The 12,671-nt window shown below is 36.4% G+C and overlaps 1 long non-coding RNA gene across 2 annotated transcripts; it reads left to right on the top strand.

The window, feature by feature from the left end:
- The first annotated feature begins 7,428 nt into the window (after positions 1 to 7,428).
- Positions 7,429 to 10,086, top strand: LOC149667250 (uncharacterized). 2 transcript variants are annotated; one of them, XR_016368162.1, is made up of 4 exons: positions 7,429 to 7,870; positions 7,981 to 8,089; positions 8,328 to 8,502; positions 8,577 to 8,601. It is a non-coding gene; the product is annotated as an uncharacterized LOC149667250 (long non-coding RNA). The 2 variants fall into 2 exon arrangements; XR_016368161.1 differs by having other exon boundaries at positions 7,446 to 7,870; positions 8,328 to 10,086.
- Positions 10,087 to 12,671: the final 2,585 nt, after the last annotated feature.

Raw genomic sequence — 12,671 nt, 5'->3', positions numbered from 1 at the left:
AAGCTTAACGTTAAATCCCGAAATCTCACCCTTAAAAATTTGAAAATCTCCTTTAAAATCTGTTAATCTTGTTCCAAATCCATAAATTTCCTTCAAAATCTCCATGAAAATCCCGAAATCTTAAAATCTTGGACTAAATTTCAAGATTGTCAGAATCTCAAAATCTTGTAATCCCGTACACTAAAATGCTGACCCTTTCGATAAGGATAATGACGAAAAGTTTCAAGAACGCAAACTACCACCAAAGAACGCATTCTTCAATGTTCTTACCAATATATATTAGGGCGTCGGACTATGAACAAGCTAGATAAGTTTGGGAAACTTTCAATATCAAAAATATGAGTGAGTGTTTATAAATCCTTATTGTTTTTTTTTCATCCCAGTATTAAAAGCTTTTATATTAGGCGAATACCACGATCTATATGTAACAGCCGACATACTACAACTCGCAGATGTATTAGAATCATTTCGAGACATATGTATGAGTTATTATAAATTGGATAGTGCATACGCATAATCCGGTCCAGGTTTTGCGTGGGAAAGCGCGCTGAACATGACGAAAGTTGAGTTAGACTTACTATTAGACCCCGATATGCATCTCACGATAGAACGCGCAATTCGTGGAGGTGTTTCGGTTATTAGCCACCGCTAATAACAATTACATTCCTGAAACGTATAACAAGGAGAAACCGGATTCATTCATCACATATCTAGGTAATATTTTCATAATTTAAATGGGTTGGTGCTTTTATTTAAATGGGTTGGTTTTTTATTTATTTTAAGATTGCAACAACTTATATGTTACAGTGAGTGATGAAAGGACGAAATGCCGATGAAAACGTTTCTGTGGAATAACACTGTCACTATTAACGAAATCCTCCAACACCCCGAAAACGATAGGACGGGGATTATTCTCGAGGTCGACTTAGTTTATCCACCAGAACTTCATCACAGTCACAATGACTTACCATTAGCCCCCGTTAAGCGATCAATTGTAAATTCTGAGTTGTCGGAATACTCCAAGTAAAGTGCACCGCGTTATTCCAACAGGTAACGTGGCTTTCGGATTACATAAACTTTAACACAGAAAAACGGAAACTAGATGTGAATGAATTTGAACGCGACTTCTTTTAATTAATGAATAACGCTGTATACGGTAAGAAAATATATTTATTATTATTATTAATTATTTATTTATTTATTTATTTAATTAATAATGCTTCTCTCTCTCTCGCTTAAGGTAAAACCATGGAAAATCTCCGCAAACGAATCGAATTTCACCTCGTACAAACTCCAGAGAAGGCGGTGAAAAAAGCAAATTCACCAGCTTTTGAGAAATGCACGATATTCTAGAATGATTTGGTTGGAATTCATATTGGTTGGAATCATTTGGTTGGACCGCCCCATTTAATTATTAGACCTTTCAAAGGTTTTAATGTATAAATTCCAGTATGGGGTTATAAGACATCAGTATGGTGACAAGGCTCGTCTTTTGTTCACAGATACCGGTAAGAAAACCAAACCCAACCTCACCTTACTAATGGAATGTATTCTCATCAGATTGTTTTTCTCTCATTACAGACAGCCTTACATATTAGATCCAGACCAAGGACCTTTACGCCGATTTCGCCCATCAAAGCGACAAGTACGATTTCTCAGGATATCCGTCCAATCATCCACTGTACAGCGTTACCAACAAGAAAGTATTGGGTAAGTTCAAAGATGAACTGGATGGAGTGCCAGTCAAAGAATTCTGTGGACTGCAAGCCAAAACGTATTCAATCCTGTCGTTGAATGGTGAAAAAAAGACTGCAAAGGGTATTTCTCGACGTGTGGTCAAGAAAAACCGGGACTGTCTCCTCAATAAGCGAATCACCACAGGAACGATGAAAAGAATAGTCAGTAGACGTCGTGCACTTTCCACTATTCAACAAAACAAGATTTTCCTAAATTCGTTTGACGACAAGCGTTTTATTTTGGGAGATGGAATTTCTACTCTGGCTTATGGACATGCTGGCATATTAAACAAGAAGGAAGATTAATTCTCGCGAACCGCTCGCGAATACATTAACTTTAATTTCCTCGAGCCGCGAAGTGCGCCTCTTGAGCCCCGCATCTATGTATATTCATTAAATGTAATTTTCTATTATATTATATATAAATAAAAAACACACAACTTATTATGAAAACTGTATTAAAAATTTCATTCGCATAAACTCAATAATCATACAATCATTTAAATTCTTATCTTTAGAAAATTTACAAATAATATCATATAGTTTAATACCTCTAAATCTATTTAAAGCAAAATATGCACAAAATCCCCCACAGGTTTTACTGTTATTACTCTGCAATTGTATTCTAGAGGGCCGGTAGGCCCTTCTAGATAAGAACCCACACCCTCCCGTAATGTTAAATGAAAATTCACAGAATTTAGCTTATTTTCCCATAGGAATAACATGGGGTTTTTGGTGCTCCAGCACATCGAATTTTTTAAAACCTAAAGCGAAGTTACGTTTCGGAATACCTTTAAATTAACACGTAACTATTCAAGGTGTGCCTTTTTCAAGTTTCATCAAAATTTATTAAAAATGCAAGTACCTCAAAATATTACTCTACAGCTGACGACGCTAATTGCTCTACAGTAGACGACGCTAAATTGCCATTTCACCGCCTTGAAACTTTAACTCTATATTTTTCAATAACTATAACACTATATTTATTAAACATTTCTCTGGCGGGTCTAATTTTCGTTTTATTATGTGTCTCGGTTGAAATTCTTTACTTAAGATACCTTTTTAATTTATAATTTAGATGTTTGTTTCGACTAAGGCTAAAGTTGCCTAACTTAGGCAGACTAATGAGTGAGTCCATGGATTAACTAACGCTATCCGTTAGTTAATCCATTGTGAGTCAATGCAATGGGTGATTGTAAAAGCTTTAAGGACAGATTTAAGGGTAACCAGAGTCCAGACATTAATTCAAATATTTTAATTATCCACTTCTTTAGTTTAGCAGACGCCTGCCAATGGTGAGTTAATTGTGTTCTAGCCTTTGAACGGAGTAGTCGCAAGTTTATAGCTCTCCGCGGAAGAGAACCGTGTTAGTGATATTTTTATTTATTATTATTATTTTTTTACACTCTTAAAATTGGTGAAAAAATCGCGAAGATTCCCGAAAAGTGTCGTCTTTGTGATAAAATAATTGCAGCAAAACAAAACTCGATACCGTGCAAAACTTGTCAATTTAAAACGCATATTAAGTGCCTAAAATTGACGGTAGAAGAAGCGAAAAATATCTGCCGCCGTATTCTGCAGGCTTAGCCTTCCGCGCCCACTTGGATTCTCCTCGCTCATTGGTCCGGAGCGAAATTGGATTCTCTCTTCTGAGTGGCGGAAACACTTTCTTCACTATTTTGGATTCTGTGCCGTGATTGGATGTTCCTACAATCTAGGAAAGATTGCGGTTCAGTTCAGTTTTGTTTTAGTTGACACTGAACCGTGGGTGTGAACAGTGTAAATTATCGTTAAAGCTCGGTGCAATTTAGGTATATAGCGCCATCTAACTTACTAACCGCACAAGCCTGTTTTATTTCGTCTGCTACATTTATTTGAAATAAGAAGTTAGTACACGTGTCTTTTGAAAGTAAGTAAAGGGTTATTTGTGTTCGTCAAATGTGTTTGCCTTAAGGTGGGTAAGACTCTATGAAACAATTAATAACAATGTATATGTTTAATTTCCTGAACCTTTAACTGAATTTAATGAATGATAATACATTTAAGTGACAATAATGTATAGAATAAAAATAAATAATGAAAAAAAAATTGAAAACTAAATTCATTGCGACAAGGATGTCTCAAATCATTGAGCTTGATATATGAAAAGAGATACAGTGGCTAAACGTGCGCCGCTTTTTAGGGTAGATATGACGTAAAATAATAATACTGTGGAAAAAGGTGACAATAAACAAGCTAATTGGCAAACACTAACATTTTGAGGTAAAAACACACAACATTTAGTATTATTTTGGAAAAGGGGAGGGGGAATTTGTTCAGTTGATAAACCTTCATAATAACAAAAACGGGCTCAAATTTAGCCGCTCGTAACGAAATGAACACCTACTAAGCCTAAAACAGAAATATCAGCGATTTGGTGATGTTTAATTAAATACGCACTTCTAATGATCTTAAAGTTTTCTATTCACCCCATGTATGTTCTTAACCCATTTTACTGAGCTCTACAAGTAAGAGACTCGTTTACCATAATGCGAATATCTTCAGCAATTATTTGTGGCAGGCCTGTGAACGTATTGCAGTCTTAACCTTAACAGGTAAAAGTAGTAGTACAATTCATTTGAAATATAACCATATATTATAGTGGACTATCTGCTTTCAATATGTGTTTTTAATCGCTAATGAATTGTTTGGGTTTGCTGATTTGCTCTATGTTTGCAATACGTTTTATTGTTATCTTGCAACAATGTTTCGCCCCTTAGGTCGCTTCTCTTCCTGTAATCTGTTAACTATACTATTGTTTGCAGGAACATGTGTTAGTCCTCTAAAACAAAGCTGTAGTAATATATACTTTTACTACATTTCCACTGAGATTTTCTGCTAGAAATGTATACTTGAGTATGTTGTATTCTAACCCTTTATTCATGATTTACACTGAAATTTCAAGAAATGTCAAGTTCTTCGAAGAAGGTACCATTTTTGCAAGACGAAATTGAAACGTTGGTAACCCAGCTCGAGGCCGTTCCTTCACTCGTCTTGAACGAGTATGGCTGTACCCCTGAGCAACGCAGATAGATGTGGGGTCGCATCGCTGAACGCGTCAATGCTGTCAAACAACAGCAGCACACGGACGCGGAGATCAAGAAGAAGTGGGCCAACCTGAAAGGAGTTGTACATAAGAAGGCGGCAACCATTGCTCAGGAGAGACGTAAAACTGGTGGTGGTACCAATGCATCAGAACCGCTTACACCAATTGAGGCGAGGATTGCCGCATTGATTCCTAAAGTTTCAATGCAAGGGATCTCTCGAGCCTGTGATTTTGGTCGTAACTGGATTGCACAGTCTGATGCAGGTCCATCGTCCGCTCCTCAATATGACCCGTACGTGATTTTTCTCAGAACATTGTTTATATTATCTAGAGCGAAACAGTTAAAACATTGTTTTCACAGGTCTTCTTGCATTGCACCATCAACTCCGGACCCATTGGCTGAAAGGTTTGTGGAACTAAACTTACGTTTTGCATGTATTGTTGTTAACCATATTAAAATGGCGGGATTCCTATTCAATTAGGAATGAGGATTTGGATGTGGAGATAAATGCCATTTTGCAGCCATTTTATTTATAGACGACTCCACAACTTTATCATCCTTTTCGTCCGTCTTTGGTACGATGAAATATTATCTTTCTATTCCGTTAATGAATGGTTATTAATAGTATGCATGTATGTTCCTAGATGCTAGCGTTAGTGATCCCGAGGCTAGCTGCTCCGGTAGAGGCCCTCCAAATTCCTCTACTGCTCCTGTAGTTCCTGCACCAGAGGCAGAAGCAAGCTGCTCCAACAGTGAAGCACCAGGAACTTGTAAGTTTGATTTTAGCCTGTTCTGTTCATTGGTGTTATTATCCCCAAACACAGTGAAAGCAGTTACAGACATTGGAAATATTCCTTCTCTTTTGTGACACATATCCAATACCAATGGCTTCTTTTGTTGAAACACTGGTTGTAATGGTTATTGTGCACTACGACCTGTTAATAAAATGGGCGCGACAAAGACAAACCCCAGTTAATTAGTATTGCTTACATGTCACAAGACAGATCGCTATTACCCTATGACTTCATGATTGGTTTGTTTATAAACTGACTGTACGTGTCTTATAGCTCAATCGCGAGCCAGAAAAAGGCCTCTGACGCACAAGGAGGAGATGGCAGCTGCAGCCAAAGGGTGCGCCGAGGCGGCCAAAGGTCAGAGGTTGGCAGCGGAACATTTGACCGAAGAGGCCAAACGTCAGAGGGTTGCGATGGAAGCGTCGAATGAGATCCAGCGCCAAATTCTTCATGTACTTGAAGGTATAAATGAAAATTTAGCCTTTAGGCGTGAAACAGATAGGATGAATGCTGAGGCTAGGCTCATAGAAGCCGAAAATATAAGAACATTGCGAAGCCGACATCCAAATCCATCCAACCCTAATAACGAGTCGTAGTTATTTCCCAAGTTTAATTTTTAATAATTTGCATGTTAATGACACACCTTATTATTATTATTATTTTCCTGTATATAGTTTTCCCACTGCCTTTCTTTGCTTCATTTAAATTATTTATTGCCTTTATTTAATTTCTTTTTTAAATGCATGGTAAATTCCCGTGCACTTTGGCCTTTAAATTGATTAATGTGTTTATTTGCTTTATTTCTTGCATTCTAAATTCCCCGTGCACTTTGGCCTATAAATTGTTTAATGTGTTTATTAGCTTTATTTATTGCATTCTAAATTCCCCGTGCACTTTGGCCTTTAAATTGTTTAATGTGTTTTTTGAATTAATTTGCTTTATTTATTGCATGCTGAATTAGGCATGTGAATTAAGTTTCTTGCCTTACTGTAAATAGCTTCAGTTTTCTTGGTACGATATATCCAGCTAAGATGCTAGTGATTGGCTTCTTCAGAATATACATTATTGAATATTATTGGTTGCATAATTATTGTCGTGGCTTTTCACAGCGTTTGCCCTTTTTGCGACTAATTCATTATTTAATTAAACCGTCATTTATTACTTGCTCTATTTGGTATGAATTTATTAAGTATTCTTATTTTATTTTAAGTCGTGCATAACATGCGTGGCATTTAACGTTTATTAATATTTAATTTATTTACTGAGCTTCGGTCCTTTGTGCTATTTAAGGTCATTGTTCACACTTAATGTGCACGGTAATATACTGTTGATTTGCTTTAAATTTTTGGGTTGTTGGCAAAGCTTGCTTTATATTTGCTGGCGTGCGTCCTATATTGTCATTGCATTTAATGCTGATTGTTATTTACTTTATCGCATACACTATCTGCATTACCTTTACCAGTAAGAACCCGGCGACAGATAATATATTGCATGCACTCTGTACACGCTCACCACCGTTTACACATCACTAACTGTTAATTTATTGATGGCTCTTATTCTCCAATACATGGAGCAAGTTATTCTGAGAGAGCGATTGCTCTCTTAGATAAGACTTCATACTGCTCTTAATGTATAAGGAGGGTTTTTTGTTTAGATGTAGTTTTTTTTGTATTGTATTAATTGTTTTGAAAAAAATCCACTGAACTAAAATTCGGACCCTTAATATGTGGTTAAAATTTCAAAGAGATCCCTGCATTAGTTTTTTTTATAGAAAATAATGTTGCTAAGGGTGGTTTTCATTTCCATAAAAAATTAAGACATTTTGGCAAAAAAAGGGAAATTTTCCCATAGGAATAACATGGGAAATGTTTGCTGTGATGGCCAAATTGACTCGAGCATTTTTTGAAGACTATTTATTCGATAGGTCTGAAAATGGTTTTAAATGAAAGGTTGAACATTAAACTGGTGCCTTTCGAAGTTTTATTGAAAACAATTAATATTAAGTATTACTTTTTGTACTTTTAAGCACATGCTTAAACTTACGACCTTTTATTCTGTTGGACTTACGTGTTTTAGTCCTGGCTAAAATCATAGAGAAACGTACTGTTGGACTTACGCTGTTTTACCTCTAATAGAAAGACTGAGCGAAGATTTTTGTTTAGACAACGCGTGTGGCTGTGTCGAGCTTAAGGCGAATTTTTTAACTTTTCACATAAAAGAAGGGGTTAATTCGTCCTCATTTTATTTTAATTTCGTAAGTTAAACCTTATTATAATTTAATACAAAAGAATTTAAATTTAGGATTTAGCCGATAATTTTTAAATTTACTGATTTCACTAAGCCTTGGTCAAAATTTAAATACAGCTGATTAGCCTGATTGTATGTAGAGAGAGACTAGAGACCAATTGGCCGTGTTACGTGCGTTTTAAGATGTTTCACCTGGTGCCATCGGCCAACGATAGCCGCTAATTAGGTAATTTGTTTAAATTAAATCAATTATGCTATGATTTTATGCTTTGTTTATCTTGTCAACATGGGTAAGAGTAGCGCTAGTTAATTCAGGATACCGTTATCTAATTTGCTCAAATCAGGGTAGAAAACAATGTGCTCTTTAGTACACATGTGCTTTTAGCCGTTACCGCTATTTCCATATCTCCATTGAATTATTAAAAAATGGCATTTCTACCCAAATAATTGAAATATTTAATTAGGTAATGCTTTATGGAAGACCACGCTTACTACAGAACCACCAACGTAACATCTTTGTTTACATTGTAAATTATTAAACACAAGAAATAGCACTGCCGTTAACGGTGATTTTCCAATGAAATAATTAATGACTGCACACCTTATTTGACAGCTGGTACACATTAATAAACTGTAGAGGTAAATTTTACACCTTAACTTAATGATGAAACCTGTGGCTCCGCTAACTAAACGTTGGCGATATTTTTTCAAAGGAAATAATGACAAACAGAACTGCATAGATTCTTTCATTTAATAAGATTTTACATTCGCATTACTTAAATTCAAATTCTACATTAAAGGTAAAAACCATTGCTGTTAATTGAATCTCTAACATATGTTTTCTAAATTTCAACATACCAACGTAGCTCTGGCAATATGAGGTTGAGTTTTTTAAAGTCGTTTATAACGCGATGTTTAATTAAATGATATTAATTTTGGTTTATGTTAAATGTGTAAACAACTGTTCAGTGGTTACATTTCTCATTTCTAATTATTTAAATTCAAAGGGCTGTATTAACTTTTAAAGGTGAAAACAATTGCGGTTCCGATATACGAACATAGCTCTGCTTGTTTGAGGTTGCATTTTTTTAAAGACGTTTATAATACTATTTTGTTTAATCAAATGGTATTAATTTTGGTTTATGTTAAATATGTAACACACTTTAAGTCGCATAGAAGAAGTAATAAACATTTGACAGCTGACTTGGCCAGTCAGAGGTAAACAAATACCGGGCTGCCAGGCTGTCTCTTACAAAACAAAGTTGGCCATTCTCGCTTATGAGAAATGTTTCCTTGTCATATGCATCTATGTTTGGCCTGTTAGGAGTCCCAGGACTCCCGACTGAAGTGAAGATTTCTTTTTCCCGGAGCATAGCCTACTCGATCACGCGCAACACGTCGCAAGCTGCTTGCGCTATAGCGCGAGTCAGGGTGGGAAATAAAGGATTTTTTTTGAACTGGACATTAGGCCAGCGACCCTCCTGACTTGGAATAAATAAACTGGTCCGTGACCATTGACTAGAGCATGTCGTCTGCTAAAGAACGCAAGCTGCATCCGCTATAGCGCGAGTTGCCTTGCGTTGTCGAGTGCGTGATGGGGTGGGCTATGCCCGGAGTCCCAATCCACGAGATTTCAAATACCCACTAGCATAGCCCACTCGATCACGCTCTCTTTTTTTTTTCTCCGTTTTATTATTGACGAGCTAGGGCTATAAATAGCCATACAGCTCCAAGTGGACAAGATTACAAGTTACATAGAAGAAAAACAATGTACATGAAATAGCTGAATAATCCCCAAATCTCTTTTCCCCTGCTAAATATTTTGAAGAGGGCACTTTTTAGGCGTATTAACAATCTTGGATCATCTTTGTGGACGTTTAGGGTAGACCTGATTATTGTGTTTAAGAAGGTTTTAAGCTTAATATCAAACAGACGTTAGTTAATGTTACAAAAAAGTTTGAAATTGACAATCTCGGATCGCCTTTGTAAAGTTTTAAGGATATCTGAATTTCATATTGGGCTTATGAAAATTTTGAGCTAAAGATCAAACGGACATAAAGCAGAATTTTTAAAAATTGTGTAAAATTGTCAATTTTGTCCTATTTGTGGAATTTTTAATGGGGTAAAAAATTGTATTACGTTAATTATAATAACAATGCAAACTTTTTATGATTTAGGTTTTTTTGGAAGTATCATTATAAATAAATGTCTGATTGAGCTAAAGTTATGATCCCCTTTATATATGTTTCTGCTTATGTGCAGAATTTGAAAATGTAAAACAGTTTCTTAACAATCTTAATTAAAATGAAGACTGAAGGAGCAGATATTAATCAAAAATGTCTTGATTAGAATCAAGACCTAAAAAGTATCGATAAGACTGAGGTTATCACTTGACTGAAGGATCAGATATTAATTTTTCTTTTTTATTCAAACTTAAAGGCATGCTTAAGAAAATACAACGTTCCATTACCGTTTTCTGTAGAAATAACTTATTTTACTGGTAATCAATTTCAAAAATGTACTTATCTCGGGTTTTCGGGCACAATTCCATTCCCCCAAAACATTTTATCATTACATTAATTACTTTTGCGAGTTAACATGTCAAAATAAGCTTTAAAACAATAGAAAACTAAAATAGCGGTCTGTTTAGCCATGACCAAAACCTTTGAAAGTTTCAAAAGTTACAACAGGCACCCTTCCGAGACATGTCCTGAACAAAATAGTGCTTAACCCGCTAATAGTACGACCAGGAAGAATTGATGTAAGCTGTAGTTGAAATATCATCATGTGCGACCTGCGGCACTGAATATTCTCTAACCATTGTTAGAAACTAGAGAGAGAAATAGGGGAGTAGCATAACCACGAGTAAAAATCTTACTGTACCTACTGAATTTTCCGCCATTGTTTTAAAATGTTCCACTGCGAAGCATGCCGGGCACAAAAGGGGGGAACCTTTTAAAACTCAATGTCATACACGTACTATCTCAAAAGAAATTAATGTAATGATAAAATGTTTTGGGGGAATGGAATTGTGCCCGAAAACCCGAGATAAGTACATTTTTGAAATTGATTACCAGTAAAATAAGTTATTTCTACAGAAAACGGTAATGGAACGTTGTATTTTCTTAAGCATGCCTTTAAGTTTGAATAAAAAAGAAAAATTAATATCTGATCCTTCAGTCAAGTGATAACCTCAGTCTTATCGATACTTTTTAGGTCTTGATTCTAATCAAGACATTTTTGATTAATTAATAATGTCTTATCTAAGCGTTTACTTTAAAGATGAGCTGCCTCCACTGCAGTCTAATCAGTACAAACTCGTCAATCCTTTCCTAAGTATCTTTGTCGACCCGTATAGTTCTGTGAGACTACATCGGTTAAATGTACCCATTGTGGAATGAAGCTGTAACACGTTGCGGGTGAACTGCAACGCAACGGGCACTTAAAGACAGCAAGGGGAGTTTCACGTACGTGCGATATTACTTCTTATGTAGGTCAAAATTGAGAATAAAACAGATTTGTGCATGTTACAGGACCAGACAGACAAGACTGTAAACCATGGAAACTGTGCCTGGGCAGATTCTATTTTCATGGAGATCGACTCAAATCTTGTCATGGGTTGAAGGATGCAATGGTTAATCTAGTAGTTGGTTCCCATCATCAGTGGTCTTCGAATGACGTAGTTGTATAGGTGTGGTGTCTGGTTGACCTTGCAGCCGCGGTACCCAATAGGCATGAGTGAAATGTAGTGTCGAATTAGATAAGACGCATTCTAGATGAGCGCAAGTTGTGGGCTGTGCTAAGGTCCTAACTCGACCGACTGTTATACGTGCTGATTGTTGAACACGAAAGTCTAATGACCTTGTTTTTCTATGGCTCAGCCTCTTTTCAGCAGTCTTGTCATAAGCAGAGGTGTTATGCCATGATACAAGACAAAGAGTGCTAGTTGTGTGCTGTGATAAGGTCCTAGCTCGAACGACTGTTATACGTGCTGATTGTTGAAGACTAAGGTCTAATGACCTTGTTTTTCTATGGCTCAGCCTCTTTTCAGCACAGACTTGTCTGGTTTGTCAATCCTACACAAAATCAGAAAGTTACACTTTTTTACATCCCAATATTAAGTACATGTGTCACATGTGCATGGTAATCGGTTACAATATGTCGTTATTTCGATGATCATCAAGAGAACCCCAATATATCATTACTTTGTATGTTTCGCATTTATCAGTATCTTTATAATCTAGGCTATAGGTTCTACGCAGTTATTTATCCACCTTTAGGGACACGTCTGAGCAGGGAAATTCACCACGGGAGTCAAAGGGGTTTCGTTAAATGTAACGTGCTTTGGGATAGGATTAGGTACTCGACTCGAGACTCGATCGGGTACTCGCCTTCATTCGAGTACTCGCACAGGCCTAGTTGTACCGTTGCTCATTCGGCGTTCTAGCTTGAAGAAGGGGAGTCATTAAAAATGGCTGAAGAGGATAGCCACTGTCTCCAAGAAGATATCCTTCAGGCATTTCATGATTCTTAAATCTCTCCAGCACGCCACAGAATCGCCAAATGAAAGCATCATGAGTGCTACCACACCATTGAGCCACAACATCCGTGATACGGGTTTCGTTGTCACATATCTATAGCATGATAAAGGACTGTTAGTTGTCAGTTTGTCTATTGTTAGATATAATATCATTTACCAATTGCAAATTAATGGAATAATTTCCATGCCTATCAAGATAGCCATTAGGTTCCTCAGCTGGTTTTTTAATTAGGATGTGGGTGCAGTCAATAGCTCCAAGAACATCAGG

This window comes from Phalangium opilio, unplaced genomic scaffold (genome assembly GCF_054372755.1).
Source record: "Phalangium opilio isolate 3A_F unplaced genomic scaffold, DU_Popi_V2 ptg000059l_1, whole genome shotgun sequence".
In the NCBI taxonomy this organism is placed as follows: Eukaryota; Metazoa; Arthropoda; class Arachnida; order Opiliones; family Phalangiidae; genus Phalangium; species Phalangium opilio.
The sequence above is the reverse complement of the archived record's forward strand: the minus strand, read 5'-3'. Positions and strand labels throughout refer to the sequence as shown.